The sequence below is a fragment of the Balearica regulorum genome, chromosome 14, assembly GCF_011004875.1.
Source record: "Balearica regulorum gibbericeps isolate bBalReg1 chromosome 14, bBalReg1.pri, whole genome shotgun sequence".
NCBI classification, from domain to species: Eukaryota; Metazoa; Chordata; class Aves; order Gruiformes; family Gruidae; genus Balearica; species Balearica regulorum.
Genome location: NC_046197.1, coordinates 3,195,079 through 3,209,170, shown reverse-complemented (window position 1 = coordinate 3,209,170; position 14,092 = coordinate 3,195,079). Strand labels below are relative to the sequence as shown.

Here is a 14,092-nt window from a genome sequence, read left to right as displayed (position 1 = left end):
CCTTTGCGTGCGCAATCGTATTCCCCCCTCGATGGGAGCGAGAAGGTAAAAACCGAACACTCTTCCTTTTCTTGGAAACGCCCTGGGTTTTGGGACAGGAGGCTTTCAGAGCAGCATCTCCGGAGCAGCCGGGAGGAGGGAGCAATGCGGGAGGTGAGCCTGGCTCTCAGATTGACAGGACTCCATCAATTAGGGGCATTTTTTTCCAGATCCCAAACATTTGACCCTCCAAAATTCATATCTGATGTTAAGAATTATGCGTATAAAAGGAACTACATTAGCTAATAGATCTGAAATCATACTAATTTACCTGAATAAACAGCAAAACCAATTCCGGCCATTTTTTCCGCATGTCATTTTTCTGCTAGTTGAAGAGTTTCAGGATACTCGGGGGCACTGAAATGAAAAGATGGACTTTTCTCCCGAGCAGAAAGCCAACATCAAGACCGATTACGGCTTGGCTGACAAGGAAAGCGGAGCTGTGCACAGCCCGTGCTCCGGGCAAGCGCTCCACGGCTCACCCCGATGGCGAGCACAGCACCCAGGGCCTGCCCGGTGCCCATCCGACTGGGCCGCGCTCTTCCTTCTCCACCTGAATCGCGCCAGCGGAAGTACGCTGGAAAGGCTCTTCATCCTCAAGGGTGGCTAAATTACCTGCAGATAAGTGAATTAAGTGGTCTGTATCAACATCAGAATTCGTTACATCCCAGAGGTGCTGCCTGCTTTGTTTATGGCCCATTTCAGGAAAAAGTGACATTATCAGGGTTCCTGCCGAGTTTGCACTGGTGGTTGGTTTTGGGTTTTTCTCCTGGTTGCCTTTTCAAAAACTCATTTCCAAGTGATGAGAGAAAAACGTAAAACCTTGAAATCTTTCAACCTGAAAAGGCAGTAGCAGATGCAGAATGGTATCTCGGGTCTAGATTAAACGTAAGGGGCCCGGATCCCTCCTCAGAGGGAGGGTGCGAGGCTGCAAAGGGACGTTAGTCTGGGTGACCTCCACCCACTTTGGGCCCCTTTGCTAAGATCAGCGCAGCAATCCAGCACAGAGGTCGGACAACGTCAGCGGAGGGTGTCTGAACTCAGACCGCACCTGGAGCTCGGCTGAACGCGGTTTTGCTGGCTTTGATCCACGCCCCGGGCAGAGAAAAGGCCAGCGTTGGGGCAGGTCCTTGTCCAGGAATCCGGAGGAGAGCTGCTGGTGATGGGGAGAAGGGCAGTCCCACCTCGGGCAGGCTGGTCAGTGGCAAGAGGTCAGGCACGGAGACCGACACCGCTTTACATCGGGATTGATATTCCCGAAAAGCCAAGATGGAAATGACTTCCCAGCTCTGCTAACCCAACCCGGCTACAAGCAGCCATGAGAAGATCACCCCGGCGGAGCGAAGTCCGACTGCGAGGCAGAGCCAAAGCAATCCCTCCAGCACCGCTCCCCCGACGGGAGCCCGGCCAGATGTGTGCTTGCCTCTGGGGCAGAGCGCTCGTGTAATTTATAACAGTCTCCAAGCTGCTCTCATTTACGCTGGGGGCCAACGCACAGCTCGCTTCAGACAGAGTTCAAAGGCTGCCCCGAGCCGCTCTGCACGCAGGCTGGCCACCGGCCGGCACCCAGGTCGGCAGCTGGCACCGTCCCCTCACCGGATCCGGCTGCCGACCCCACGCTGGGCTACCTTGTACAAATGGGGCCGGCAACCAGCTGGCTGCTCTAAATCCTCCCTCCCACCTCCCGCAGGTACCCCGCCGCGGACGGGATGGACTCGCTGCCTTGCATCGCCTCCCTCTAGCGTACAGGTACGCCCACGTTCGTGCAGCTGGTGCAAAGATGTGATCCCGCAAAGATATCCACGCCCGGTTTTAGGCTGACAAAGCTCATCCCATCATTGCGTGGCAAAGACACTTCAACTCGGTACCAAAGGCAGCATTTCATAATTTTGAGACATAACCGCTGCTCCAAACATTTCCCACCATCAACACACGTTGGACTCAGATATCCAAATATTTAAGAATATTTTTGGGGCTGTAAGCTCTGCACCGCTGGCCAAACCCTGCCTTGTGCAGGCAACGTGCTGGTACAGATGACAGAAGCTATAATGGCCAAAGGAATCCATCAACACTTTGACCAAAACAGAAACAGTGGGGGAAAAAAAAAAAGAACATCAACATGATGCTGTTGGCAAAATTTGGCAGAAATGTTCAGTTTAAGAAAGCCGAGCCGTTTACATTTACAATAAGGCCTGACAGCTTTTGGGACACTCTGTCTTTACAGAGGCTGGATCCATTTTAGGAGCTCATTTATTGCAGGGGAGTTTAGTGAACCAACCAGTCCTCCTCCTCCTCCTCCTCTTCCTCTCTGGGAAGACTCATTAGCTGCAGGGAAAGTCAGTGTGAATGGGAGGTGTGCGTGGGGTACGGGTAATTACACAGGCACCTTAGAAATAAATCACGAACCTACTGTTGATATGACTCCAAACCTGGAACTGATCGTCATTTTAGCCCGGGAGAAGGTCTTCAGCAACACTCTATAAACTACAAAGAAAAGAAAAGGAAATTGACTTTAAAAACAACATTTTAATAATACTGAGGTGTTGACAAAACCCTCGGAGAGCAAAGGAGCTCCATCACACGGGATGGACTCGCTGCCTGGGAAAGCGCTTCCCCGCATCTGCTCGGGGCGTTGTCGGGGCCGATGTTCCGTTAGCTCAGCGACTGCTGCCAGCATCACGTGCCTGGAGAGGATGCTGCAGCGGGGAACAGGCTGCGGGGCCAGCCGAGCTGGTACCCACTCTCTGCCAAGGCCGTTCCCCAGCAGGAGGGACGGCAGAGGCAGGACAGCCCTCGCCCAAACGGGAAGCTGCAGAGCCACGGTGCTTCGCACCGTCGTGAGATGCGCAATGGGAGCTCAGAGCTGCTGTATTTGACAGGGAATCCCAGAGGGAATCGGGATGCGTGCTCCCGAAGCATGTGTGCAGTTAGCCGCACGCGCCTGGGATGGAAACGTGAGCGCAAACTGCAAATCTGCTGTCTAGCACGTAGACTGCGAGTCTGTAATAGCCGAGATGCACGAGCCTCGCGGCGCACGCGCTGTACTGTTGACATACATGCAGCGACTATTTACCCTGGAAATGTATAAGCCAGGCTCCTGGGCACACTACGTATCCCAAAATAGACTCCAAGCCCCCATCCAGCTTTCAGCAGGCCACCTGACATCCAGATGTCCTAGAGATGCAGTGTCAGTGCTAACAGGGACACGGCGATGCTGGTGGAAAGGACGGACCTAGGAAATTCCCCCTGGTTATACCAGAAAAATTCAAATCTGGGAGGTTCGGGATGCTCTTCCACAAGCCTGGTTACACTAATTCTATGCCCGGAGAACATCTCAGCCAGCCCCAATTGTAGCAGCCATGATTTCCTGGAAATCTAAGTTATTTCTAGGGTTCTGTTCTCTTCCCTTGAATTGGGATAATAGCGTTGACTGCCCTTTTGGCAAAGACGGTCTCCTACACAGGAGACACACGCTGTCTCAGCCAGCAGATCTATAATCTTTACAGAAGCCAAGCTGACAGTAACGTAACAAAAATCATACTGATTCTGTGTTAGACTACGGTGCGGAGAGCTCACGCTGATGCTCCGCTCTCCGCAGCAAGGCGTGCTGTGAGACCCCAAACCACCAGGGAGAGGCACTGGGGTCCCCAAGGGAAAAACCTGTGTAACGCAATAAAAAAAGCCACAGAAAGACTCAACAGACCACAGCGGCCCAGGCTCACAGCTGAGGCACCCTGCTACCTCCGGACTGGTTTTGATAAACTCGTACTGTTTCCAGCCAGCTGAGAGTCGCTCTCTGCTCCGTGGCAGAGGTTTGAGAGGCACGCAATAACCCCAGTCACTTCACAAAGAAACGCTGCCGAGCCGAGCATGCTGCGCGGAGAGGACGGGCAGCGATGGCGCCAGGTTGCCACCTCGCCATTTATCATGTCAGTCATGCTCAGGTGGCTTCAAGGAATTAGTTTTCCATTTAATTTGGGAAATTTTCCCAGAAAGTCTCAACTCCTGAATAAAAATAAGAGTTGCTTAGAAAATACTTCATTGCACTTGGCTACCTTTCGGCACAACGCTGAGTTGGACGAGCAGCTCCTGGGCAGACCAGCCTGGTTCACCGCCGCTGCGGACGCTCCTCTGAATTTACCCGCGGCCGGGCGGGAGTCCAGCCTGCGAGGAGCCCAACGGGCTGGAGGTCTTTTGATCTGCTAATCAGTATTACTCTTCCGAACCCCGACCCGTTTTCTTGGCGCCAGCCCCTTTGAACGTGGGGTACCAGGTGTTTACGAACGCTCTTGGTATTACCGCTCAAGGAAGGAATCGCTGCAGACAACTCTTGCAATTCGCTGCCTCTCACCGAAGCAGCCTGATGCCGGCGTGTGCTGCCACACACCGCAACCCCGGCGCGGTTCATCTGGCAGGGGTAGCAGTGATTTTCTCACTGTGATGTCAGGTCTTGCAGCGTTAACAGATCAGATCGTACTCTACCCGCTGAGGGAATGTTTAAATCCAGTCTCTAGCGTCACTGGATATGCAGCCGATTAGGACCAAGCCATAATGCCATAATGCAATTTATTTATTGCAGGTAAACCAGGCTGTGCAATGGATACATGCTGTTAATAAGGAAGAATTTTGTGGGGGTGATGAGTACACAGGTGCTGGTGCAACCTTGGCTGTTCGTAGCTATACACGTTTAGGGCAACTAAACGCACTAATCCTGCAGCCTCTTAACCGTACACAGACCAGTAGCACACCCCATCCATGTCCAACGCTTGCACATCCTACGTACCACCACAGGGGCCTCTGTTCACCTCTCTCCAGCTGTGACGCAGCACCAGGCACGGCGCGGGACGCCCTGCCTGACCCCCACCCCTGCAACACCCACAGCACCAGGACTCGCTGTGCTTAACTACAGGCACAAAGGAGCTGCGCGTACACGTGTTTCGGTCACGCCCTGCTATCTCAACCTGCTACAAGGTTCAACACGTTCATCACTGACCTGGATGAGGGGACAGAGTGCACCCTCAGCAAATTCGCGGATGACGCCAAGCTGGGAGCAGCGGCCGACACAGCAGGAGCCTGCGCTGCCGTTCAGTGAGACCTGGCCAGGCTGGAGAGCTGGGCAGAGGAACCCAATGGAAGTCAGTAAGGGCAAGTGTAGGGTCCTGCACCCAGGGAAGAACACCAGGCACCAGGACAGGTTGGGGGTGACCTGCTGGGAAACAGCGCTGTGGAGAAGGACCTGGGAGTCCCGGAGGACAAGCTCTCCATGACCAGCAGTGTGCCCTCATGGCCAAGGCGGCCAATGGTGTCCCGGGGTGCATTCAGAAGACTGTGGCCAGCAGGTTGAGGGAGGTTCTCCTCCCCCTCTGCTCTGCTCTGCCCTGGTGAGGCCACATCTGGAATGTTGTGTCCAGTGCTGGGCTCCCCAGTTCCAGACAGACAGGGAACTACTGGGGAGAGCCCAGCGGAGGGCTGCGAGGATGATGATGGAGCATCCCTGGTACAAGGCAAGGCTGAGAGAGCTGGGGCTGGTTAGCCTGGAGAAGAGAAGACTGAGAGGGGATCTCATCAACACTTACAAATATCTAAAGGGTGGATGTCTAGAGGATGGGGCCAGGCTCTATTCAGTGGTGCCCGGCAACAGGACAAGGGGCAATGGGCACAAACTGGAACATGGGAAGTTCCACCTGAATATGAGGAAAAACTTCTTCCCTCTGAGGGTGACTGAGCCCTGGGACAGGCTGCCCAGAGAGGTTGTGGAGTCTCCTTCTCTGGAGAGATTCCAAACCCACCTGGACGCGATCCTGCGTGACCTGCTCTGGGTGATCCCGCTCTAGCAGGGGGGTTGGACTAGATGATCTCCAGAAGTCCCTTCCAACCCCTACCAGTCTGTGAATCTGTGTGAATATGTAAAAACCCTTAAACAACTGAGGTCTGCAGATCTCCCCGTCCTTAACGCGTGCCGCCTTCCTGGGTCACCTGCAGAGCGAGGCCCCGGCTGGGTCTGCAGGAGAGTGGGGTGCGAGGCAGGGAGCAAAGCCCGGCACTGCTCCCACGCTCTGCTCCTCGCTGCCCGACTTCCCTCCCCATGTCTCCCTCTCAGCTTTGCTTTCCTTAAAAAACTTCGAAGCTCCTTTTGCATTGTGGTTGGTTTTCAGATGCACCGTAAAAATCCGTGTGCTGGGAATACTGTGGTTAAAACATGGGAATGCAAACACTGTGGAAATAACCTGGGTTTTGTTTTTCTTTTCCTTCCCCTTTTTTTCCCTTCTACAAACTAACTTTTCCACTTCTTCAGTATGTTGGCACTTGTTTGGCCTGTTAATAGGAACAAGGACTCAAGGGGTCACGCAAATGATCTGTTTTGAAAAACGAGCAGAAGTCCGTCGCAAGCTCTCAGCCAGGATTCCAGCAGGTAATTTCGGGTGTAAGGACTTGCACATCTACGCGTTCGGCTGTGGGAAACTCACGTGGCTGTGACTCAGGACCCTCCATCCGTCCCCCAGCCCTCAGCCCCTGCCCATCCCTCTCTGCAGCAGCCTGCCCTCACCCATCCCTGGCTGGCTCTTGCCCAAGGGCCCTCTCCAGGCCATCCCACCTCACCTCCTTCTCCCAGCTTTGAGACGAGGACCATCAGCTCTTGTTGCTGTCCACAGTCTTACCGTCCAAGGTCCTCGCTGCGATCTCCCTGCGCGGCCGATGCCGTGCGTGCTTTTGCGTCCTAACAGCACATTTTACCAGCCAGAGGAGAGTCACAGCTGCTGTAGATCTCTACGCAGGAGAAGACACCGCAGGGTGTCATCGCAGCAAGCCACAACCCGTCCCACTCAATACTGAAGATTTTGGGTAGAACGAGCAAGTTCACTGTACCGGCTCCACAGCACCTAGACGTGCACCACCAGCACGCGCTCTGCTCTCTGAAAAAAAACCCAACAAATATTTTAATGTCGTTAGGGTTTGGGGTTTTTTCAGCGGTTCTTACAGATCCGTCCTAGATCAGATCACAGACCCATTTGTTTCCGAACAAGCCAATGATTTGCACTGAATAAGACAAAAAGCATTTCCTTAAGAGAGCATTTTCCCCCCAATGGCTCCTACTATCACATCAGCAACCGCTGCACAACCTTCACCCCACCCTGCCTTTACCTTCCGACACGCTGAAGAAGAAAAGGCTGACGTTGCCGTCCTGTCACCTGCAGAGCTCAGGCTCGGGAGCCCGCACACGGCCCCGAGGGCCCTTGCAGGAGAGCGGGCGCCGCTAAGGACCAAGGCAAGGCCCCGGCCTCCTCCCGAAGGCTCACTCTGCTTCCTACGAGTGGCGCTTCTGGGAAAACAGCACTTTGGTTTTTACCTTTTTAGTAAAGAAAACTTTCCCATAGTTTTTCAAAAAGGACTCAAGAGGTGATATCGTGAAAAAATAAAACAATTTAAAAAAACCCTTTGCTTTTTTTATGATCTTGACCTGTATCTCCTGAACGTTTCGGTTTGGTTGTACTACGCCGCTCTTCGGTTTTTCACTCTTCATCGACGTCTCGGAGACGTCTGCGTACAGGCTGTTTCTAAAGGGCTTTGGACACCGATGTCTATTCCAAAACGCTTCTCGAAAACAGAATGACACGAGGGTGATTTGAGCTCCTAGTCCCTGGCCTATCTGCAAAGTGCCTGCTAAAGTGCTGTTGTAGGCAGATCATAATTAATAATTAGGATTATTTATAGTGGGGCCTGAAGAACAGAATTGAAAGTGTCATCAGATTTTACATCCAAAATATTGTCTAAGTTAGTCCTTTCTAATTCCCAGGCATTGCTGTGGGAAGATACAATTGCACATGTAAATACTTTCCCATGCCTCCTCACCATGTGCGTCTTTCGCATGTGTAAAGCAGATGGGAATGTACGTAGGGCCTCGTTGGAAATGTAGTGTGTGTGTAAATTGTTGCTTGTCTACATCTGTGTATCTAATTGCATGTGAAAATCACTACTTTAGTTGCATCAATGAAATACAACTTTTTGAAAATACAGCTTGCATATGTTTCTCATTCATTTTAGTGAGGCACAAGATGATCCAGTTGAAAAACAGTAGCTAAGACCAGATGTTCTTCTGTTCCTCCAGCGTGAGAGAAGCAGCTCAGCCTTAAGAAAGGCAAAGCTGCTTAGCTTCGGATACTTGCAGTATCATGGGAGAGCAAGATCATCTCCTTCAGCAGCCTCCCTTTCCAAGGACTCGGACCCGCTCCCAAACGATGTACGTGGCAGAAGTTCACCTTTGCTTCCAGTAATTCAGAATCCAGCACCAGGTCTTCTTCAAGTGCTGATGAGCAACGGCTGGAAATGCTGCGGTCACTTCGTGGGTTTTGAGGCAACCAGGTGACACTCCTGGGGACACTCCTGGCCAGCTAAGACCGGACATATGGCAGAGGTTTCATGTAATATATGATGGGAAGGGTAACTCACCCAGCTTTGCCAAAACGTCATTTTTAAGCTATGAGCCCAATTTCTAAACAATTGAGTTCTAAAGATTTGTAATAACTCCTTGAATTTTTCCACAGCTCTGCTGCTGCTGTGGTCATATTTCCAAATTCAGTGTACCTCTTACTCCTCCACTTAAAATATTCACTTTTCATTTAAACCTGCAGGAAAAACAAAATCTGGATTACTTTCAAATTATTGGCCCAGCTCAAAGAGACATCCCAGCCCTTTATGGGGCGCAGATAAAAGAGCTCACAGTCCCTGCTCTGCCAGGAAAAACGTTCACTTTCTGTGAAAAACATTAAGAAATCAAATGAAGAGCTTATTAAACTTTTAGATGCAAGAATTTGCGAATTGGACAACGATGCGTGTATATGTCAGACCCTTGAGATGAGATGGTGCCTGTCATAAATTGCTGCTGGATGCGTAAATAAGACTCACTGTGCTCTCCCCCGGCCGTAGAGTATTGAAGTAGGAGCTCGGGCTGAAAGCACTCTTTGTGAGGATCAGCTCCGAAGATTTATGTGGAAGAACCTTTATTTACCAGCTTGCTGAGACTGACAAAGTATTTGATAGTTTGGAGCCTCCAGCCTGAGAGTCTGGTTTGTAAGAGTATTTGTCAGGGATTGTACCTGCTTTGCTATTTATTTTTCACTGCCCTCCCGTCCCGTTGATGAAGGACCTTACGTGAAAGGATTCTGCTCCACACTCTCTTCCCTTCCACCTTTTCCGAAAGCCTCAAACAAAGCCGTTTTGGGTCCTTCACTCTAGGATATGTGAACCTAATCCTGCACTTGTCAAAGAAGCATTAGTTATTCTAATAGTTATTCTAAAGTATTAGTTATTCTTCTGAAGAGAGATGTTTGAGTTGGCAGAGGTGCGCTGGCCCTTGCAGGTGTTGGAAGTGTAGTTGTACCCGAGGGAGTGATGACTATTAAAAAGCGCTCCTTCTTGCCCATCAGCTCTAGAAGGTTACTTTCACAAATAATTGTAGGCTACGCAGGGAGGACAAGTCATCTCTACGCTTATCAACCCAACGGACCTTTATTGCTACTACTGATAAACGCACGTGCAGCTTTGACTCGCAGAGCCCCCTCCGAGTTTGCCGAGTCAGCAGCTGCAAAAAGCTTTTCACTTCTTACTGGTAAACTTACTGCATTCGATCTGCAAATGGAGACAGATCAGCCTCTCCGTTTATAAATGCAAATATGTGAACAGGGCTGCTGCAAATAGGGGTGCGCGTGACCCCGGTTTACACCCAAAGACGCAGCAGACATCTGCCCAGTTTCCCTGGGTGTTGAGTGAGAAAAGCAGTTTGTATTTTCTCCTTGATCAGGCAAATACAATACATGCACAGCTAGAGGATATTTAAAATAAATATCTATTTGTAAGTCTTCCTAAATAACTACATTAAACAGAGATCTTGGCTAAAGATCTGCACGAGAGTTCGTATTGTTTGTCCTCAAGGTTAGGTGCACGGGTAAGAAGACTGAGAGACCACTTATCTCGGAATATGCTGCTTATGATACTGCACGTGTTATTTTTCCTTTCTCCTAGCAAGACTGTATCCAGCTTACTGATGAATTCTGTTCTAAACACAACTTACACAGAGCATACGAAGTATTTGGAAACCTCATCTGCATTTTTGTGCATAAATTTTTGCTCCTATATTGGATTTTACCTAGCGTGCAGGCAGCGAGACTATGAACAAGATATTAAAATGTCTTTAGTCAGCCCACCGGGGATCTCAAGTACTCCATGCCCACCTGAGAGGAACCCTAAACCATCACGGATCAGCTTGCTCCATTCACACCAAACTCAGGCACCTGCAGATTCGGTCAGGCTCTTCTCAGCCTGTTTGGTTCCGCAGCACAACTGACCGCTCTCGGAGCTGCCACGGCTCCTCGGAGCAAGCTGCTGTCCTCCCCACCTCGAGGATTTCAGTGTCCTCATCCCGCACAGCCCTGCTTTACAAGACGACTGGGGACGAGAGTCTCATCTTTGCTCATGGACTTCCCTTCTACACGTTCCTCAAGGTGGTCCCGAGCCCTGAACTCCGCAGCCTGCACCTTCCACGCCAGGTTAGAGAGTGGGGTCCCAGGGAAGAGAGGGCTTGTGCCATGGATCTGCCCAAAGCAGCCCTGGGGAAGAGCTCCTCTTTGATATCACCGTGTGATCTATTTAGTTACCTCTAGGTATCCTCTGATAGCACAGAAGAGATCTCAAAGCACCATGCTCTTCCAAACTGCAGGCAATAGTATTTTGGGGTGACCCCTGGTTAGTGTCCCTCATCTCCTTTGCAAGAAGAGTGGCACCTGGATCCAAAAGAGGACTCTGGATGAAGGACAGTGTCCGTAAAAGTCTTCCCTGTCAAGCTTCCGTGTTTCTGCCACATATTTCTTTTCCCAGTTTCACGTGGCAGTTCACGTGACCTAAAATCATCTTTAAATGTCCTGGGACATTTTCCATTTGCTGTGCGTGACTCAGCAATCCCAAAACGATGAGAAAAAAACCACCTTAAAAGTCAGCTTTCTCCAGATGCCCACCTGGCTGACGTGATCTCGCCTGTGCTCCAAGTGATGGGAGTGCAAACCTGAGGATGCCACGTACCTCGAAACAGTGCATGAATTTATTTCAGAGTATTTCCTAAGAGCCAGCAGCCTTCGACCAAGAACCAAGTCAGCTCTGGCAGAATGGTGGTCGGACTCTCCCTCCGCTCATTCAGAACATGTTATTGCTGGTGCGGGAAGCAAATACAGCCGACCAGTAATGCCTGCTTCCAACGAAAACACTCACTTTACTGTATCTGGTGTTTTGAAATGTACGAAAATAAATTATTTATTATCATGACTTTTGGGCTGAACCTGTTTATATGGGTTTGCATCTGTCTGATCTGAAGACTGAGTCACTGACTGACAGACACCCTGTTGGCTGGTCCAGATACTTACATTATGTCCATACTGTTCCAACAGCTTAAATAAAAATAGCAAGTTTGAAACTTCTCCTCTGCTGGCATTTCTTCATAGAGACGGGGTGTTGCTTAAAGAAACATCAAATCACTCTTAAAGAGGTCAGATCTGCAGGGTGAAATGGTAGAATTAATGGTGAGACTCCCTGGCTGCAGATTTCCAGCCCGGCTTTAGACTCCTCAGCAGCTGTGCTGGGTGCCAAGAGAACGGGTGAGGAGGTTTGGATGATGTGCGAACCGCTTCGGAGCTTCCCACAAAATATCAGTCAATGAGAATTAAAAATGTGCCGAATTCCAAAACTTGCAGCCCTCCTGGCACTGCCAGCCACTTCCACGTCTGGCAGCCGGGGCAAACTCCAGAGTAGTATTTCCGCAGACGCCAGGTGAATTCTTTTTCCTCCTCTTTTCTTTGCACAATGAGCCTCTTGGAGAGCCTCTTGGAGAGGGAGGATGCCGGAGGTGTGGGACTGCAGCAGAACCTTCCCGTCCCTTTGTCAAGGGGCTTCTGTAGCATCGTACAGAATTGCAGAAATGTGATCCAGAACAGAAACACCATTTTCTCCACTATCCCATCCAGCAAGGTACAAACGTCTCACCTCTCAGTGCAGAGTAAGTGGACTCCAGGCTGAATCTGAGTCGTTCCAGACTTGCAGACATTTAAGGCTTTGTACCATCAGTGCAATTTTCTGATTTCTTGACTTTCCGTTAGTTTGTAGCCTTTAAATCTACATTTCCTGAATTCATTTTTCATCTCATCATTACATCAGCGATGTTACTTGAAACAATCTGACACCTATGCAGATCCTCAGGCGTGAGCTGAAGAAAGGCTACCTGGACGGGCAGGTGAAAAAGCCCAGGGCCGCCGGTGAAATGTCGGCCCTCCTTATTTGCCTGATTAGGCAGGAACTGAAAGTGGCTGCCAGCAAATGCTGCATCCTACAAACAAGCATTGCCATGAGGCCTGGTCCCCCACATGGCTTTTCTGGGATATACTATGGCCATAAATGCCGCAAAATCCTACTGGTGCTGCAGCCAGGAGCCGGTAAGCAGGAAGAGCCTTGGACGCGTGGAAGGTCAGAGGCAATACTGCCTGGCAGCGCAGAGGTACGGGATCACAAGAGGCATTAGCCCTCTCATAGCCTCTTCCTGGAGACTTGAGTACAGATACTAAAGACACCATGGTAAGAAAGGGATAGTCCTAGGGCTTGAGCGAGCCTTCTGCCACTCTCAACCCTGTGAAGGCTACAATTCCTTATCTGGTGCGTCCTTTTGATAACTACTTTGCAGTATCTTGAGACCACAAAGAATTAACCATACGTATTCATGCTGCAATACACACCTGAGTGCCCGTCTGCCAGGAACCGAGCAAAAAAACCAAACCATAGTCATGCCTTAGTTTGAACTGTTCATCATTTTCATTCAAACACTCTGGTCAGGATTAGGCGTCCAAACATTTCAGATGGCCTACAGCCAACACCATGACTTGCCTTTTGTCTCAGAACTCTGGATTCAGTGAGTACAGCCATTTGTGGCCTAGATCTACAGGTGTTTTTTTCCACCTGAAGGTGATACCCATTTCTATGTAACTAACTGAAACAAGTGTCTAATCACAGTTTCTCCCTCGATTCACAGATTATTTTTAAAGAAGAGGAAGCAATTCAGTACAGTCTGGGCTTCTGCGACCGAGAAGAACATGCAAAGATGAAGAGGATCTCCTGCTTAACGCACATACTTTGGAGCAACAGCCAATATCTAAGTGAAGTATAATATTCTCCGCTCGCTCTGCACTTGCAAGCATGGAAGACTATGAGTAGGATGTCTGTTTGTGGTCGAGGAGGTATGCAAGCTATGCTCTGTGTGGATGGAATATGCCTGGTGCTGAAAGCTGTGGGACGGAAGAATGAATGCAGTTGTATTGGGAGAAGCAGGAATGCTTACAGTATTTTGTGTCCTCAAATGTGGATTAGCTTGGACAGGGATGTAAGGTGGGAAAGACATATCCTGAACACCTGTTTCTACATCTGTATTTTTTTTTAACTCATTTTGGAGACAGCATGCCTTGCTTCACACTCTCTGTCCTTATTCTGCACTCAGGTCCTTTCCACTTCATGCAAAAATAGCTTCTCCTCTCCTGAAGCTCAGTTGTGCTTCTAAACGGGGAGATGCTGAGAGGGGAGCGGTGCCCACTTGCCATGTCTCAGGGCTGCAGGAGACCGGGCACGCATCCGCCTACGGACGTGCCGGGGAACTGGAGCAGCAGAGAAGCACCAATCCGGGACCCAAACCTCCTGCTGCCGCGCTGAGTGCGCTCCGTGCCTGCTCACTTCCTTCACGCTGGTCGTTGCTTTCCTTCCACAGCTCAGGCTGCCACTGAAGTCAGGGGGAATTTGGTCGAGTCAAGGTATTCAGGGCGGACTCTTTGGGGAACGCAGTAAAAATGTGCATGCAATGAGTCGGCAAACAGTGCTATTCTCGCTTTTGTCAGCAAAAGGAAATTTAATTGATTTATCAAGAAGCTAAGGCTAAAAATCTCTCCAGAGGCAATGGAAATATATGCACTTTCACTGACCTCTGAAAATACATGATTTATGGGAATACCCACTTATTTACCTAAATTCCCAC

General features: G+C 50.1%; 1 long non-coding RNA gene across 1 annotated transcript in view; it reads right to left on the bottom strand.

Moving 5' to 3' along the window:
* Positions 1 to 232: 232 nt before the first annotated feature.
* LOC142603865 (uncharacterized) overlaps positions 233 to 14,092 on the bottom strand; it is a 117,925-nt gene continuing 104,065 nt past the window's right edge. The window contains exons 4-5 of the long non-coding RNA XR_012837760.1: positions 2,446 to 2,523; positions 233 to 654 (exon numbers count right to left, since the gene is read on the bottom strand). This is a non-coding gene — a long non-coding RNA (uncharacterized LOC142603865). The remainder of the gene's footprint in view (positions 655 to 2,445; positions 2,524 to 14,092) is intronic.